The sequence below is a fragment of the Moschus berezovskii genome, chromosome 5 (assembly GCF_049115385.1).
Source record: "Moschus berezovskii isolate FMDL1 chromosome 5, NW_MosBer_1.0, whole genome shotgun sequence".
In the NCBI taxonomy this organism is placed as follows: domain Eukaryota; kingdom Metazoa; phylum Chordata; class Mammalia; order Artiodactyla; family Moschidae; genus Moschus; species Moschus berezovskii.
In genome coordinates, this window is record NC_142464.1 from 65,709,780 (window position 1) to 65,727,209 (window position 17,430).

The window sequence follows — 17,430 nt, forward strand, 5'->3', positions numbered from 1 at the left end:
TAAGGATTTTTGCATCTATGTTCATCAGTGATATTGGCCTGTAGTTTTCTTTTTTTGTGGGGTCTTTACCAGGTTTTGGGATTAGGGTGATGGTGGCCTCATAGAATGAGTTTGGAAGTTTCCCTTCCTCAGCAATTTTCTGGAAGAGTTTGAGTAGAATAGGTGTTAGCTCTTCTCTAAATTTTTGGTAGAATTCAGCTGTGAAGCCGTCTGGACCTGGGCTTTTGTTTGCTGGGAGGTTTTTGATTACAGTTTCAATTTCCGTGCTTGTGATGGGTTTGTTCAGATTTTCTATTTCTTCCTGGTTCAGTTTTGGAAAGTTGTATTTTCCTAGGAATTTGTCCATTTCTTCCAGGTTATTCATTTTATTGCCATATAATTCCTGATAGTATTCTCTAATAATCCTTTGTATTTCTGTGTTGTCAGTTGTGATCTCTCCATTTTCATTTCTAATTTTATTGATTTGGTTCTTCTCCCTTTGTGTCTTGATAAGTCTGGCTAGTGGTTTGTCAATTTTATTTACCTTCTCAAAGAACCAGCTTTTGGCTTTGTTGATTTTTGCTATAGTCTCTTTTGTTTCTTTTGCATTTATCTCTGCCCTAATTTTTACAATTTCTTTTCTTCTACTGACCCTGGGGTTCTTCATTTCTTCCTTTTCTAGTTGCTTTAGATGTAGAGTTAGGTTATTTAGTTGACTTTTTTCTTGTTTCTTGAGGTGTGCCTGTATTGCTATGAACTTCCCCCTTAGCACTGCTTTTACAGTGTCCCAGAGGTTTTGGGTTGTTGTGTTTTCATTTTCATTCATTTCTATGCGTATTTTGATTTCTCTTTTGATTTCTTCTATGATTTGTTCGTTGTTCAGCGGCGTGTTGTTCAGCCTCCATATGTTGGCATGTTTAATAGTTTTTCTCCCATAATTGAGATCTAATCTTACTGCATTGTGGTCAGAAAAGATGCATGGAATGATTTCAACTTTTTTGAATTTACCAAGGCTAGATTTATGGCCCAGGATGTGATCTATCCTGGAAAAGGTTCCATGTGCACTTGAGAAAAAGGTGAAATTCATTGTTTTGGGGTGAAATGTCCTATAGATATCAATTAGGTCTATCTGGTCTATTGTATCATTTAAAGATTGTGTTTCCTTGTTAATTTTCTGTTTAGTTGATCTATCCATAGATGTAAATGGGGTATTAAAATCTCCTACTATTATTGCATTGTTGTTAATTTCCCCTTTCATACTTGTTAGTAATTGTCTTACATATTGTGGCGCTCCTAAGTTGGGTGCATAAATATTTATAATTGTTATATCTTCATCTTGGATTGATCCTTTGATCATTATGTAGTTTCCTTCTTTGTCTCTTTTCACAGCCTTTGTTTTAAAGTCTATTTTATCTGATATGAGTATTGCTACTCCTGCTTTCTTTTGGTCTCTATTTGCATGGAATATCTTTTTCCAGCCCTTCACTTTCAGTCTGTATGTGTCCCTCCTTTTGAGGTGGGTCTCTTGCAGACAACATATATGGGGGTCTTGTTTTTGTATCCATTCAGCCAGCCTTTGTCTTTTGGTTGGGGCATTCAACCCATTTACGTTTAAGGTAATTATTGATAAGTACGATCCCGTAGCCATTTTCTTTATTGCTTTGGGTTCGAGTTTATACACCCTTTCTGTGTTTCCTGTCTAGAAAAGATCCTTTAGCATTTGTTGGAGAGCTGGTTTGGTAATGCTGAATTCTCTCAGCTTTTGCTTGTCTGTAAAGCTTTTGATTTCTCCTTCATATTTGAATGAGATCCTTGCTGGGTACAGTAGTCTGGGCTGTAGGTTATTTTCTTTCATCACTTTAAGTATGTCTTGCCATTCCCTCCTGGCCTGAAGAGTTTCTGTTGAAAGATCAGCTGTTATCCTTATGGGAGTCCCCTTGTGTGTTATTTGCTGTTTTTCCTTTGCTGCTTTTAATATTTGTTCTTTGTGTTTGATCTTTGTTAATTTGATTAATATGTGTCTAGGAGTATTTCGCCTTGGGTTTATCCTGTTGGGGACTCTCTGGGTTTCTTGGACTTGGGTGATTATTTCTTTCCCTATTTTAGAGAAGTTTTCAACTATTATCTCCTCAAGTATTCTCTCATGGTCTTTCTTTTTGTCTTCTTCTTCTGGGATTCCTATGATTCGAATGTTGGAGCATTTAACATTGTCCCAGAGGTCTCTAATATTGTTCTCATTTCTTTTGTTTTTCTTTTTTCCTCTCTGTTTCATTTATTTCTACAATTCTATCTTCTAGCTCGCTTATCCTGTCTTCTGCCTCTGTTATTCTACTGTTTGTTCCCTCCAGAGTGTTTCTGATCTCATCTATTGTATTATTCATTGTATATTGACTCTTTTTTATTTCCTCTAAGTCCTTATTAAACCTTTCTTCCATCTTCTCAATCCTTTTCTCCAGGTTATTTATCTGTAACTCCATTTTGCTTTCAAGATTTTGAATCATTTTCACCACCAAAATTCGAAATTCTTTTTCATGTAGATTCCCTATATCTTCCTCTTTTGTTTGTGTTGGTGGGCATTTATCTTGTTCCTTTACTTGCTGGGTATTTCTCTGCTTCTTCATCTTGCTTATAATGCTTTGCTTGGGGTGGCCTTTCCCTCTTCTGGCCGTTTGTGGAGTTCTCTTTATTATGTAGTTTCCTTGCTGTGTGTGGGGTTGGACAGGTGACTTGTCAAGGTTCCCTGGTTATGGAAGCCTGTGTCGGTGTTCTGGTGGGTGGAGCTGGATTTGTTCTCTCTGGAGTGCAATGAAGTGTCCAGTAATGAGTTATGAGATGTCAGTGGGTTTGGAGTGACTTTGGGCAGCCTGTATATTGAAGCTCAGGGCTAGTTTCCTGTGTTACTGGAGAATTTGCGTGGTATGTCTTGCTCTGGAACTTGTTGACCCTTGGGTTTAGCGTAGGTATGGAGATGTTTGATGAGCTCCTATCGATTAATGTTCCCTGGAGTCAGGACTTCTCTGGTGTTCTCAGGATTCGGGCTTAAGCCTCTTGCCTCTGGTTTTTGGTCTTATTCTTGGAGTAGTCTCTAGACGTCTCTATCTGTCATTTCCAAGGTGGTTCCCTCTGTTTTAGCTTCTGTCTGCTGGTCTCTTCAGTGTCTAATTTCCGCCCTGATACTAGGGGGTGGGTGGACACTTTTTAAGGCTCAGTTGTTCAGTCCTGTTCTGGGAAGGGAGGAACGCTGCAGTCGAATATCTCTGGCGTCTGTGGGGAGTGCTCGCAGCGTCTCGGCCACACTAGGTTTGCCCCTGCTCACAGCACATATGCTGTCCCAGTCTATACTGCACAGGCTCTAGGTTGCTCTGCCGGGAACTGTCCGAGGCCGGCACCGGGTTGTATGCACTTCCCAGGTCTGAGCGGCTCAAGTTCAGGTTCTCAGGTACTCCACAAAGGCGCAGACTTGTTTGGGCCTGCGTTTTGTGCCTTCCCCGGTCCGAGCAGTTCAGGGGACCCCAGTCCCCGCCACTCAGTTTTCTGGGTGTACAACCGGCGCACCTTCTCAGGGGGATATCAACCGGCCCGAGCCCAAGAAGTCCTGATTAGCAACAAGCCTGTGTGCAGTTTGTATCAGATGCCTTTCTGGGGCTGCGGTTGCCCGCTCTGGCTCTGGCTGCGCTCCCTGCCTGTCTCAGCGGGGGATGGGGGATGGGCTGACCGCAGCCGGCTCGCTCTGCTCAGTCCTTTATTCTGTGAGCGGGGCTGGCCGAGTCATAGGTTAGAGCTTTCTGCCTTTTCGTGGGGAAGCTATCCCAGAGTCTGCTTTGCTCTCCCCAGTTCTCTCAAATTGTTCTTGCGGCTTTCAAGCCCAGTCCTCTCTCTAAGCAGTTCAGCCGGCTCCTCCCTGCCCGGCCCCCGCTTGCTAATGGCGTATGCAGGCGTCTGCGCTGCTTCTCCGCTGGGAGTTACCGTTTGGCGGGTTATCTGTGGGTTTTAAAAAAATCTTAAAAAAAAAAGAGGGTTATGTGGCCCTCTGAGCTTCCAAGGCTCACCACAGATTCGCCAGTGAGAATGTTTCCTGGTATTTGGAAACTTCTCTCTTTTTAAAGCCTCCCTTCTCAGGACGGAGCTCCGTCCTTACTTCTTTTGTCTCGCTTTTTATCTTTTATGTTTTTTCCTACCTCCTTTCGAAGACAATGGGCTGCTTTTCTGGGTGCCTGACGTCCTCTGCCAGCATTCAGAAGTTGTTTTGTGGACTTTACTCGCATTCAAATGTTCTTTTGATGAATTTGTGGGGGAGAGAGTGGTCTCGCTGTCCTATTCCTCCGCCATCTTGTTCCTTTCTCCAAGAAATATGTCTTTTACACAAAAAAGGCTTATGCAGCCAGACAAAAACCTTGGAAGTCACACTGTTAGCTTGTGAGAAGATAGCGCTAAATTGCTTAAATCACTTCTTTCGCATATCAGTCAGCACTGAGGACTCTGACCCTGGAGATCTGCTATGTAGAGAAGAAGGTCCAGCTTGTCAGTAAAGCAGAGCTAGGACCCACCTGACGTGGTCTCTAGGAAAATGATGAAGGAGACAGAGGGGCAGAATTCAGTAGCCTTGCTAGCCCATCCCCTTTCTCGGAGTTGGGCTTCAGAAAAGGGGAGGTGGGTTAGATAAATGAGAACAGCTTGCTCTGCTCTCTGCTTAGCACTCTGGAAAGAGTTGGCCTCACAGCAGTCCCCGCTCTGCCCCTACCTCTGCCAGCAGGCCCAGATGTGGCCACATGATGGCCATGGCAACAAGAGACCATGAGATTTACCTTCTCAAGCTACCCTCAATTACTGTGTATCACATATGCTGAGGTAAGAGCTACTGTTATTCTTGAGGACAGGGAGAAGTGACCACAGCTCTCCTAGGGTGGAAACACTGAATGGAGGGTGGGCCCAAGACCTGGATTTCTCATCCCCAGCAGGGCAGGGTGGCCGTAGTTGGCTGCAGAACAGTACCAGGCTCTGACCAATCTGAGAGGGAAAGGCTAGTCAATAGATTACAGCTGCCCCAACCAGCCATGCTGCCAGCAGTGGCCATCACCTGGGACTGTGCCCTAGCGATCCATTTATCCCTTTCAGGATATGAGGCCACCCAGACATCATCTTAGGAAAAGAAGGAGGGGATGGGGAAGCTGCAGTTTTTTCAAGAGTCAGCATCTTGATTCAAAAAAAGAATAAGCACTTAGTAAAGAGTCTTAGAAATATTAATTCAAACTAGGGTTTAAATTGAATAGAACAGAAGCTCATTTTATCCTGATAACCAGAGGATAGAGACTTCGACAGCAGACCAAACCAACTTTAGACAAAATAAAGAAGCTATATTCTCTGTGTCCATCCAAGATGTACACAGGTCACTGAAATTATATGAGTCTTATATTAGTTTGACCTTACTAATAATTACTGAACCAATCAGTTCCTTGGTCTCACACTGAAGGTCCATCATCAGCTGTGTTGACATGCTTTTCCTCTGTTGCTGCTTCTTCCACCACCACCACCCTCATGTTCCACTGAGCCCCGTCTCCTCTGTATTCATTTTTCCTCCCGACTGTCTGCCTGCTCAGGAATCTCAAACTGCATTTGGCTTCCTGAGTTGCCGAAAAACATCATTGGCTTTGTAATTGACAGGATGTGTTGTCATGCCCTTGGTCTTTTCTCCACATTGTCAACTAATCACTCCTTTTCCATTTTCCATTAATCAAGTGTATGCTTCTTTCTAAAGTGAAATGCAACTCCCCTTATTGAATCACACATCATTTCACTCAGGCCAGCACTTCAATTTGTCTAGCTTGCTTCGCATTTTGGTTCTGTCTGTCAAAGCCTGGGAAAGTCTTACCGAGATTGCTATTCTGTAAAAGTCTTATAAGCGTGTTACATCATCCTGCTCCCATCCATGAGCCAGTTTATAAAAAAGGGGAAAGGAAGATTAGTAGATAGTAGAGGTGATAAAAGGGAAGAAAAGCATTATGTCACCATTGACCTTCCTTGCTCCAGCTGAATTTTAAATACTGGCTCAACATTTCTGCAGTATGGAATGGCTCCTCTAGAATTCTCAGGCCTGACTTCCCAAGACAGTATTTTTGTTCCTCCTTTACTTTGTGCAGATAGCTGATCTTCTGTGGAGCAGTAGCGTTATGGGAAACTCCAGAATTTATTGGAGGAGCTGTACTTTGCTGAACACGTAACTCTGCTAAATTGTGACTGTCCCTTACACAAACTCTGGAAATCCCCCGAGAGGATTAGTCCCTCAATAAACAGAATGAGAGGTACCCATTTGCAGGTGACACTTAAGTAACCTCAGTCGGGTCCAGTCACCATGAAGTCTTTCTCAAACTCTGAACACAAGGTAGCTATTTCTTTCCATCCTTATTTTCTATTTCTCATAGAAAGGAGAAGAGACCTTTTAACAAGTCTTTGCACAGTTAAAGAGCATTCATTTAAGAGGACTGCTCTGTCAATAATCAGTTATAAACAACTGACAAAGTAACTGAAGCCCAGTTTTCTCATCTATAAGGCAAAGTGTTTCTTCAGTCCAATCTTGTTTCCTCTCAGCTCCCAAAATTACGATGCCTCGACCTTCTGTCTATATGGGCAGGCCACGTCACCTTTCTGTCTTTGCTGCTCTGTCTAGAGGTGCTTCTTACCCTCTCCTGTGCCTGTATCCTTCAGGTCCAGACTCCTGTCTTACTTCCATAATGTCTATCCCACATCCCCAGGGCAGGTTAAGGCACTTGGGTCCCATGGGCTGTACCCATTTATTCATAGACATTCATTGAGCCTCTGCTCTGCCTAGGCCGAGTTGTGCGTGCAGTTGATACTCTAGTGTTGAAAACATACCTAGTCCCTGCCCTCAGGGAGTTTACAGTCTCACAGAGAATACAGTCATCACAGTGCTGACCGGGGTGGTGCTTGCTGCAGAGGAAATGCACAGAGCTCTGGGTATGCACGTTGGGCATGCCTCGTGGAATCTAGAAGCACAGGAAGGCCTGCTGAGGAACTGGTACCAGTCTGTGCCAAATTCTGAAAGTTGGGTAGATGGCCAGGTTAAAAAGAAGACCTTTTTCAGTCATAAGGAACATATTTTCATAAGCAAATTTGGGGATTTGCTTATGTAGCAAATTATGTATTTATGTAGCACTCACTGCCTGCCAGGTACTTCTTCTAAGTGCAGTATGTCTATTAACTTGTTTAATCTTTCCTAGGAGCCTGGGAGGTAAATTCTATCTGTGCATTTTATTGGATAAGGACACTTAGAAATATAGAAAGTAAGTAACTGTTAGAGATCCCACAGCTAATAAGTGGCAGAGTCAGAATTTGAATCAGTGCTATTTGGCCCTAGGGTCTGTGTTCTTAATTAGCGTACCAAAAAGCCTCTTATATATTCATGAAAATTTATATAAATGTTTAGGTATATAATTTATACCTGTATATATGTAAGTGTATGTGCATATATAAATGTGTACTCCCATATACACATGTAAAAATGTGTGTGAGGAGTATACATACAGCTGGAACATGACCCATGAGTGAGAACATGGTATAAGGTGAAGTTGGAGAAGAATCTCCATGGAGAGAGGAGCCTGGCCGGCTACAGGCCATGAGGTCGCACAGAGTTGGACACGACTGAGCGACTAAGCACAGCTCCAGTCGTGCAGGATCTCATAAATCAGGTCACAGATTCTAGATTCTGTCTCTGGGTGATAGGGAGCTTAAGCAAGTGCTATAAAACAATGTTAACAGCCTAGGTTCAAACCCTACATCTGCTGCTTGCTACCTGTGTGATTTTGAGCAAGTTACTTCTCTATGCCTCAGCCTTTTCATTTACAAAATTGGGATAATATTTCTGCCTACTCCTATGTTCTAAGGAGTAAGTAAGTTACTCTGTGTAGTGTCTGGTAGAATGAAAGGAAATCTTAAGTAGGGCATAAGATTGGAATTTTTAAAAGATTCCTCTGCGTGTCGGGAAGTGAGTGGATGAGAACGAGCAGGAAGGGGAGCAGGGAGAATAGCAGTGACACAGGCACGGGTGTGCTCAGCAGGTCACTCCTGTACGGTGGTGGCTGATATTCCCAGACAGAGCAGAGCCATCCTTGGGTCTTTCACTCAGGCATATCGTTTGCCTGTGTTCAAGTGCTCTGCCCCTGAAGGAAGTTGGTATCTCTTTGCAGCCTGGCTAAGGTTCCTTTATGCAGTGAGTTTCCCCAGCTTGGTCTCAACATCGATGCGGGGGGCTCCTGACCTGCCGCTTCTTCTCTGCCTTTAACAACTCCTGGTACCTTCTTTGTGTCCCCAAGTTCATTAAGCCTTAAATTGTCAGAGGTCCTGTTTTACTTGAGTGTTTAGTTCTTTCTTACCATCACATTACCATTCGTTGTTAGGACTGTCCCGAGGTTGCATCTCCCAAGATACAGAGGCATCAGGTTTGAGGAGATAGTCATCTTTGTGAGGCTTTGAATGAAACATTATCCTCACTCACGCTATTGGATCCTCTTTCTGGGAAGCGTGTATGACCACTGGGGCCAGCCTATTCTTGTGCTTGATTTAGGACCCTATCTTCTGATAAATTGGGATACCTTAGTCATGCTCCCATCTATCCTAGTCAGATAGCACTTGACCAAGAGAAAAATTGCAGGTGACCTAAGTCATCAGTATTTGCAATAGTTCTAATAAAAGTGACTACAAATAATGTGCCTGAGTGAAAAACCCAAAGTTGGTTCTGTTCCTGTCAGGTTTTTTTTTTCCCCCTTTCTTGTATCCAATGCATCAGAAAGTCACTCTTAACCAGAGTAAGAATTTCCAGATCCATAAACAGTAACTGATCACTGGAAACAGTATCTGACAAACCTAGTCTGAGGCATAAGAACGCATGTATACCTATGGCTGATTCATGCTGATGTGTGGCAGAAACCAACACAACATTATAAAGCGATTATCCTCCAATTAAATTTTTTAATTAAATTTTATTTTTTTAAAAGAGCAAAAGGTCTTTTCAAAGTCATGTCTTATAAATGTAAAAGGCCAGTAAGACTAGAGAAATACTATTTTAATAGAAACAAGCTCCTAACTATAAAGTAATGTGAGTTTTTTTCAGTATAAAGCAAGATAATTTCTACAGAGGAAATGCCCTAGTCAAAGGCAGAATCGTTAGCGTGAGTGTGTGCCCTCCCATGGTAATACCTTTGAGAAGCAGCCTTCATCTGAGTACCATGTTTGTTCAACACCAGAACCAGTCATGTTGTCTCTCTAGTTACATTTTTCTGCATTTGTAGTTACATTTATTTTGATAAAGCATAAGGGTATTATTTGTTTCTTACACAGTTGCTTTATTGTTTGTTCGGTAATCTTGGTATTTAAATGATTGTGTCTGATTTCAACTGGTAAAATTTGTTAGAGCTTTTATTTTCTGGCTTTTTTGTTTTCAGACCAATTCAGCACATTATAATGAGCATGATAAATTAGCTTCCCTAAGAATATTTTTAAAGAAGTTAGATAGTTTTAAGTGAAAAAAGATAAAATCAAATTACTTTCCTGAGCTTTTATATTTAATGATGAAATAAGCAAAGGCACATAAAATGTGCTGTCAACAAGGTAGTATTCCAATAAATAGTAAATTAGATTCTAGTGTCTGCAGTGCCTGGACATTAGGCCAAAAGCTAAACTTAATTTTTAAAGTATATGATAAATCTTGTCTTTTTGAGCACTTTGGGTTCCAGCCACTTCTTGCCAGTAATTGATTATGTGGATATATGGCATTTCTGTTTGCCCATAATGGTGTTTTGTGTGGCATAAGCTAAATGTTTCATTTATTTATTTCCCCCTTGTCTTCATGGTTGCTTGATTTTATTTTTCATCATTTTCTGCTCATAAAGACATTTGAGAAAGAACAATTTAAATATTCTCTTACTTCCAGCTTTTCTGTAAACAGTGTGTTGAAGTAAGGATACATGTACTTATGAAGGCCTGGGTGAAGGCAGTGGTGGCCAAATTTTAAGGAAATAACAGGTGCAAAAACTATTATAAAAGACTCCCATAGATGGCAAAAAAACCTTGTGATATTTAGGCTTCTATTTAAAAAATAAGTGAATGCCTTGTTTTGACTTTTACCGTGGGTCATTTGTTCACATTTATTTAGTGAGATCTTATTGTTTAGCTCTTCATATGCTAGGTGCATGATTTAAAATTTTCTGTTCGTACTCTCAGTGCTTTGAGTTGGAGTTGTAAGACCTGGAGAAAATCTCAGCCCAAGCTAGATGCACAGAGTATTACTGAGATATAATTCAGTTCATGTATCATAAAAATTTGCCCATTTAAAGTATACAATTTAGTGTTTTTAGTATATTCAGTTACGTAAGCACTGCCAAAATCAATTTTAGAATATTTTCATCATCCAAAGAAGAAATCCTGTCCCCTTTGGCATCACTCCCTAATTGCCCTATCTCCCTCCCTCCCAGCCCTGGACAAGCAGTAATCTACTTTTTGACCATATAGAGTTGCCTATTCTAGATCTTCCATGTAAAAGGAATCATGCAACAGGTGATCTTTTGTGACTGACTTCTTTCCCTGAGGATAGCATTTTCAAGGCTCATCCGTGTTGTAACATGTGTCAGTATTTCATTACTTTTTTCTTGCCAGAACATAGCCCATTGTATGATGTATATCATTTTTATTTATCCATTGATCACTTTATGGACATTTGAATTATTTCCACTTTTTGGCTATCATGAATACTACTGTTATGAACATTCATGTGCAAATGTTTTGTCTAGAGGTAGGTTTTCATTTCTCTTGGGTATATACCAAGAATAATTTGCTGGATCATGTGGTAGTTCTGTTCAGTTACTTGGGGAACTGCCAGACTGTTTTCTAAAGTGGCTGCACTGTTTTGTATTCCTACCAGCAGTGCATGAGGTTTGTCATTGCTCCGCATCTTTATCAACACTTGTTATCAGTCTTTTCGATCGTAGCCATCCTAGTGGGTATGAAGTGTTATCTTGTAGTTTTGATTTGTAATCCCCCGATGACCAATGACATTATCTTTTCATGTGGTAATATTTATTAGATTTTTGTTTATTGGCAATCTGTATATATTCTGTGAAGAAATATCACTCAGGTCTTTTGTCTGTTTTAAACTGGGTTGTCTTATTGAGTTGTAGGAGTTCCTAATATATTCTAGATACAAACCTATTATCAAATATGATTTGCAAACATTTTCTTCCATTTTGAGGGTGCCTTCACTTTCTTGTTAGTGTCTTTTGAAGCACAATTTTTTTTTTAAATTTTGAGAAGTCGAATTTATTTTACCTATTTATAACTTTGCAATCATATCTAAAATATCATTTTCAAATCCAGGTCACAAAGATGTTTTCTATAAGAATCTGATTTTATAATTTTAACTCTTAATTTATGTTTAGGATCCATTTTTAGTTAATTTTTATATATGGTGTGAGGTAGGAATAAAACCTCACTCTATTGCATGTAATTGTCCAGTTATCTCAATACTGTTGACTATTTTGCCACCCTTGTTGAAATTAGTTGACCATAAGTGTGAAAACTTGTTTCTGGATTTTTAATTTGATTCCATTGAATACACTTATGCCAGTATCACACTATCTTGATTATTGTAGCTTCATACTGAGTTTGAAATCTTTAAGTGTGAGTCTTCCAACTTAATTCTCCTTTTGCAAGATTATTTTGGTTGTTCTGGATCTCTTGAATTTCCATATGATTTTTAGGATCAACTGGTCAATTTCTGTAAGCCCGCTGGGAGTTTAATAGTGATTGCATTGAATCTATAGCTTTATCTAGAAGTGTTGCCATCTTAATATTTACTCCCCCCATCCATTTATAGGGGATGTCTTTCAATGATGTTTTATAATTTTCAAAATGTAAACTTGGCATTTCTTTTGTTCAGTTTATTTGTGAGCTTTTTATTCTTTCTCAAGCTCTTAAATGGACGTTTTCATTTATCTTAGATTGCTTTTGCTAGTATGTAGAAGTACAGTTCAGTTCAGTCGCTCAGTCATGTCCAACTCTTTGCAACCTCATGGACTACAGCATGCCAGGCCTCCCTGTCCATCACCAACTCCTGGAGCTTACTCAAACTCATGTCCATCGAGTAGGTGATGCCATCCAACCATCTCATCCTCTGTCTTCCCCTTCTCCTCCCACCTTCAATATTTCCCAGCATCAGGGTCTTTTCCAATGAGTCAGTTCTTCGCATCAGGTGGCCATAGTATTGGAATTTCAACTTCAGCATCAGTCCTTCCAATGAACACCCAGGATTGATCTCCTTTAGAATGGACTGGTTGGATCTCCTTGCAGTCCAAGGGACTCTCAAGAGTCTTCTCCAACACCACAGTTCAAAAGCATCAATTCGTCAGCGCTCAGCTTTCTTTATGGTCCAACTCTCACATCCATACATGACCACTGGAAAAACCATAGCTTTGACTAGATGGACCTTTGTTGGCAAAGTGATGTCTCTGCTTTTTAACATGCTATCTAGGTTGGTCATAACTTTCCTTCCAAGGAACAAGCATCTTTTAATTTCATGAATGCAGTTACCATCTACAGTTATTTTTGGAGCCCAAAATAATAAAGTCTGTCACTATTTCCATTGTTTCCCCATCTATTTGTCATGAAGTGATGGGACTGGATTCCATGATCTTAGTTTTCTGGCTGTTGAACTTTACAGTTGGGTTTTATACATTGATCTTGTATTCTACAACCTTGCACAACTCATTAGTTATAAGTTTTTTAGTGGTTTCCTTAGAATTTTCAATATATAAGATTTTGTGATCTATGAATAAAGGTGGATCTGCTTTCTCCTTTCCTCTGTGGACTTATTTTTTTATTTCTTTTTCTTGTCCAGTTGCCCTGACTGGAACCTCCACCGCTAGTATAGTGTAGGCTAAAAGTAGAAATACTGGATATCTTTCTTCTGCTCCTAATCTTAGGTGGAAGCTTTCAGTGCTCCTTAAGTATAATGTTAGATATGTTTTTCTTTACTCAGGTTGAAGAAGTTAATTTCTATTACTAGTTTGAGGGTTTTCTTTTTTAATCACAAAGGGGTGTTGGATTTAGTTGGACTCTTTTGTGTCTGTTGAGACTGACCATACGGGTTTTGTCCTTTATTCTGTTAATATGTAGTGTCTCCCATTAGTTGATTTTCTGATGCTAAACCAACCCTGCATTCATGGAATAAATCCCACCTAGCTGTGTTATATAATTCTTTTTATGTGTTACCAGGTTAGGAGTTTTAGTACTTTTGTTGAGGATGTATTTTCATAAGAGATGTTGCTTTGTATTTTCCTCATAATATTTTTATCTAGCTGTAGTACCAGGATCATACTGGTCTCAGAGTAAGTTAGGAATGTTCTTTTGTAATTTTTGGAAGACTAAATCAGTTCAGTTCAGTCGCTCAGTCATGTCTGACTCTTTGCGACCCCATGAATCACAGCACGCCAAGCCTCCCTGTCCATCACCAACTCCCAGAGTTCACTCAAACTCATGTCCATCGAGTCGGTGATGCCATCCAGCCATCTCATTCTCTGTTGTCCCCATCTCCTCCCGCCCCCAATCCCTCCCAGCATCAGAGTCTTTTCCAGTGAGTCAACTCTTCACATCAGGTGGCCAAAGTATTGGAGCTTCAGCTCTATCATCAGTCCTTCCAATGAACACCCAGGACTGATCTCCTTTAGAATGGACTGGTTGGATCTCCTTGCAGTCCAAGGGACTCTCAAGAGTCTTATCCAGCACCACAGTTCAAAAGCATCGATTCTTCAGCGATCAGCTTTCTTCACAGTCCAACTCTCACATCCATACATGACCACTGGAAAAACCATAGCCTTGACTAGACGGACCTTATAATTGGTACAAATTCTTTTGTAAACATTTGATAGACTTCACCAGTTTATCCATCTGAACCTAGGCTTTTCTTTTTATGAAGCTTTTTGAAAATTACTAATCTCTTGTTATAAATATCTTCACATTTTCTATTCTATCTTGAGTCAATTTACATAGCCAGTACCTCTCTAGGAATTTTTCCATTTCCTGTAAGTGATCTAATTGGCACACAGTTGTCCACTAAATAAATAAAATAATCCTTTTATTTCTGTAAGGTTAGTAGTTATAGCCTCTTTCACCCCACATTTTAGATAGCTTTTTTTTTTTTGGTCTGTTCAGTTAGTTTTGTCCCTTTTGTTGATCTCTTCAAAGAACCAATTTTTGGTTTCACTGTTTTTTCTAAATTTTCTATTCTGTTTCATTAATTTTCCATTGTAATCTATTATTTCCGTCTTCCTGCTTGCTTTGGCTTGCCCTTGATCTCCTTTTCCTATTGTCTTCAGTTAAATTATTGAAATCTCCATTTTTAATATAGGTGTTTACAGCTCTAAATTCCCTCTAAGTACTACTTTACTTGCATCTCATAGTTTCAGTATGCTGTATCTTCATTTTCGTTCATCTCAAAGTAATTTTTAATTTCCCTAGTAATTTCTTCTTTGATTCATTTGTTATTTAGGAGTGTGTTAATTTCCAAATACTTGTGAATTTTCCAAGTTTCTATTACTGATTTCTGATACCATCCCATTGTATTCAGAGAACATACTTTATGTGAATTAAATCCATTTAAGGTTATTGAGGCTTGTTTTATGATCTAACATATGTTCTATCCTGGAGAATGTTCTATGTGAACTTAAAAATGTACATTCTGTTGTTGGATAGATTGTCCTAAGACATATTAGAACTAGTTGCTTCAGTCTTCTAGGTTTTTGGTAATCTTCTTTCTAGTTCTTCTTCCCATTATTGAATGAAATATTCAAGTCTCCAGTTGTTACAGTTGAATTATCAATTTCTCCTTCACTGTTGTCAGTTTGTGGTTCATGTATTTTAAGGCTCTTTGTTTGTTGCACATACATTTATAATTGTTATATCTTCTTGTTGGATTGACCTTTATTATAAAATGTCCCTCTTCATCTCTAGTTATATTGTTTTAAAATTTATTTTCTGCAATATTAGAATAGCCCTGTGAGCTTTCCTATGGTTGGTGTTGCTGTGATAAATCTTTTTCCACTGTTTTAACCAATCTGAACCCAAGGTATATCTCCTGTAGAAGCGTGTTGTCAAGACTTGCTTTTATCCAGTACCACTCTCTGCCTGGTACACTTAATATATTGACATAATGGTATTATTGACATAATGAGATTTACTTCTGTCACTTTACTTTTATTCTATATATTTGTCATTTGTTTTCCTTTATTTCTCTTTGCTTTGCTTTGCAGTGTGTGACTATTTTCTAGTTTAACATTTTAATTCCTTTAATGATTTTTTCACTATTTTTGAGTAACTTTTCTTTGTAGTTTTTTTAAGGCATATACATCTTGTTAGTGTAAATCATAAGCAGATTCTAATAAGTTAATTCCAGTGAGCTAGGTGGCTCAGTGGTAAAGAATCTGCCTGTAAAACATGGGACATGGGTTCGAACCCTGTATCAGAAAGATCCCATGGAGAAGGAAATGGCAACCTACTCCAGTATTCTTGCCTGGGAAATCCCGTGGACAGAGGAGCCTGGCGGGTTAGAGTCCATGAGGTCATACAGAGTCAGACATGACTTAAGTGACTCAGCAGTAGAAAGACTGCTCCCTTATAGCTTTATTCACTTTTCTCCCTTTTTGTGCTATTGTTATTATATATGCAACATTTAATAAGTTACAATGACATCATTATTACTTTATATAATTTTATGTCACTTAAAGGTTTGACTGAAATAGCAGGTATGTATTCATAGCTTTTGTTACATTAACTTTTCATTTTTACCATTTCTGTATGTCATTTATTCTAAATCATACCTTTCCTCAGATCCTCGAACAGTGTCAGCCAAAAGGATGGGGACCAGGTTCTGTGTATGGTTGTTTGTGTATGGCACAACCAAGTTATCATTCACATTGCAGATTCGTGTGTTTATTTTGACAGTTTATTGGCAGATGGTCAAAAATGTCTTGTTTAGTAATTTCAGTATATGAAGTTCAGTAATTTACAGTTCTGTCCAGTTAAACTTTGTAATGGTGCTGCTGCTAAGTTGCTTCAGTCGTGTCTGACTCTGTGCGACCCCATAGATGGCAGCCCACCAGCCTCCCCCGTCCCTGGGATTCTCCAGGTAAGAACACTGAAGTGGGTTGCCATTTCCTTCTCCAATACATGAAAGTGAAAAGTGAAAGGGAAGTCACTCAGTTGTGTCCAACTCTTAGTGACCCCATGGACTGCAGCCCACCAGGCTCCTCCATCCATGGGGTTTGCCAGGCAAGAGCACTGGAGTGGGGTGCCATTGCCTTCTCCGTGTGATGGTGAAGTATATATAAATATATCTGCACTTTCTAACATGAGAGTCAGTAACTGCATGTGACTACTGAGCATTTGAACTGAATTTTTTAGTTTAGATTTACTTTTAGATAACCACAGCTAATGGCTCTCATATTGGACAGTGAAGTTATATCTCAGATGTCCCCCTTTCTTAATATTAAAGCAAGAACCCAAAGTAAGTGCTAATAGTTTCATATGTTATAGAACTCATGGCCTGGGCCACAGGAATATTTTTTAAAGAATCTGTTATATCTCCATCAGCCACCTAAAAATTCAAGTGCAGATAGACAAAGATTTTGGTACAGACACTTATGTGGGGCATTGGCCAAGGGAAGGGAAGTACACAGAGTTCTTGGGGCACACTGGAGGATCCGTGCCCTGGGTCTCCATCTCACTAAATGCCTTGCAAACAGTAAGGAGAAGGTTCTTTTTTCTGCTTATAGGAAATAAGGAAAAGAAGAATTCTTCAAAGCTACGATTAGAAACATTTACCTTATGCAGATAGCAGTTGAGAAAAGGGAATGAAACTCGTAGTGCTCTCCATGGCAAATTTTTCAAAGAGTGTAATTGTACAAGTTCTTACAGATTTTCAGACTCTTTCCTTGTAGTCTTTGAAGTAAGGAGACAGAGGATCCTATTATCCTCACTTCTCTGTAAGGTATCCCTTTCACTGTCTTCTATACACATTTTTTCAGGTATGTATTGATGAAAGCTAAGCTGCTTAGGGGCTTAGAGATAACAGATATAAGCAAAATGTCCCCATGGGATAACAGGTTTCTTTATTTTTTTAAAGAAATGTAGTTATTTAACTTTGGGTCACTATATGCGAATGCCCATTGTGGTTTTCCCTTCTCATATTGAGACACAGTGTAAAATTACACACTGTTATTTATCTCAGATAATGTAGTAACTACATCCCAGCTGCTTTCAGACTTCTGAAATCCTGTTGCCATTTCAATATAATGAAAGCCTGCACTGCAAAGCCTCTGACATTTAACATTTCATTTTCTCTGGGCCCATGTCAACAGTATAATCAGGAACAAAAAAAGAAATTATAGTGTT

General features: G+C 39.6%; 1 protein-coding gene across 2 annotated transcripts in view; it reads left to right on the top strand.

Moving 5' to 3' along the window:
• The window catches only part of NWD2 (NACHT and WD repeat domain containing 2), a 252,383-nt gene that overhangs the window by 118,878 nt on the left and 116,075 nt on the right, over nucleotides 1-17,430 (top strand). The gene's annotated exons all lie outside the window — the stretch shown is intronic.